Source organism: Nothoprocta perdicaria, unplaced genomic scaffold (assembly GCF_003342845.1).
Source record: "Nothoprocta perdicaria isolate Ctin4 unplaced genomic scaffold, notPer1 scaffold_136, whole genome shotgun sequence".
NCBI lineage: Eukaryota > Metazoa > Chordata > Aves > Tinamiformes > Tinamidae > Nothoprocta > Nothoprocta perdicaria.
Genome location: NW_020454494.1, coordinates 417814 through 419593, shown reverse-complemented (window position 1 = coordinate 419593; position 1780 = coordinate 417814). Strand labels below are relative to the sequence as shown.

Here is a 1780-nt window from a genome sequence, read left to right as displayed (position 1 = left end):
AAGTGAGATGGTCTCATCTCCTACATTTTCCAGAGGAAAAGAAGAGGAAGGGACAGGAGTTAATTTAGTTTTGAATGGAGCACTTTACTCTCTAGAGCAGTTGCAATCTATCAGATCTCACACCCTTGCCATCAGTTTGATTATGTTTCATAAAATTGCTTATGTCTTGATTTAATTCAAATTATTTCTGTAGGAGACCTGTAAGGAAAAAAAAAAAWAGTAATCAGAAACTTTCAAGGATTGAATATCAGACTAAATATTCTTCAAAAAGAATACTTACTAGGCTAAAGAAATCCTTGACTCATTTCCTGAAATAATTACGATATTGGATGATGTGCATTTTGTATTCTTGACTATAGTAAAAATGGGAACAGCTTTTTATTGTATGTTGTTATGTAAAGAAAAAAATACAATGTTCTACTGGTATGCAAAAAGTATATACGAAGCAGTCTTGTATGACGAACATATAAAACTAGGTACAGCAGAATTATGCAGTATGCTGTCCCTCACAAGCAACAAAATCAAAGAGCTTTCACAAATGAAACAATAGCATCCATTATACTGTCTCAGAATTTGTATGCTTCATAATTAACGTTATGAGGAGAGGAAAACTATATTCTGTAAGAGCAGTGCAGATAAGAGACATTCATAATACCTACCATGCAGTCCATTAACCTCAGCAATTTTAAGCAGCATCACAGTCATCCATGACATTTCAGATTTCTCACAGCTTCAAGTCTGTGGGCAGCTTCACAAGCTTTTTGCAAAGTTTCTCATGACTAGGACATCTGTAAAATTCCCTCCAGACCTTTCTTCAATTCATCTCTTGTTATACGCTTCAGGAATCCACATATCTGAATAAGGATATAGGTATGCCTTAAAACCATGCTCTACTGAACACAATACTGACATTTAAAAAAAAATACTGTTAATTTTAAGTGCTATAAGATAGTAAAAGCATACTGTTTCATAATCTTACCTTTTCTGTCCTGTTTTCAAGTGAGTTTTTGAGCAGCTTTCGCAGTTGAGCCACACAGTGAAGAGTCAAAGCAACTGGATATACATCTTCTGACTTTTAGCAACTAGTCCACCCTTTAACATAGTTGTYTTCAAAGGTTTTAGCAATCTCACTATTTAGGTGAAAAAATATACATATTTATAGTTATATTAGACAGTGCAACACTGTCTGACATGTTGCTTAGAGACAATAGCTCAAGGAAGACTCCAAAAATATTCAACAAAGTATAGAAGTGTGTATRAGTGGCTAGTATTTTAATGTTCTGCTTTAATATCCTGCAAAAGTGACTCCTAATCCAGAAGAAGACAGCACTGGGAACCCACTTCTCTTTAGATACAAAAAAGTCAAAATTCAGTCTTTTTTTTTTTTTTTTAATTTCCATGTAGATGCTCCTGAGTTTGGCTTCTCTCCTGAGGTTTATTTGCTGAGTATTTTCCTTATTTAATAACCATTAAAAAAAAAGAGAATTAAATGTCAAATTTTATTCCTGGGTATGTACTCAGGATCAAAGTAACTCTTGATACAGCACTCAGTTGTTAATTTCTCTGATCCATAGAGGAGAAGAATCGGTGCATCTTCATTAATTCTGTCCTCATGAAACAGGTATCATTTTTTGGCATGGAACTGATTCATATTTCATCAACAAAATTGAAGCAGAACTACTATAACAAGAACACCTTTAAGTTAGCTCTCTTAGAACATAGGAGCCCTGCTTCCTTTTCATGAAAACTTTTATTATGAATACGTCACTGAAATAAGCAC

The 1780-nt window shown here is 33.9% G+C and overlaps 1 long non-coding RNA gene across 1 annotated transcript; it reads right to left on the bottom strand.

Moving 5' to 3' along the window:
• Positions 1–115: 115 nt before the first annotated feature.
• LOC112942868 lies at positions 116–1126 on the bottom strand. The gene is made up of 3 exons (XR_003248472.1): positions 980–1126; positions 660–854; positions 116–198 (listed from the first exon to the last, which is right to left on the bottom strand). It is a non-coding gene; the product is annotated as an uncharacterized LOC112942868 (long non-coding RNA).
• Positions 1127–1780: the final 654 nt, after the last annotated feature.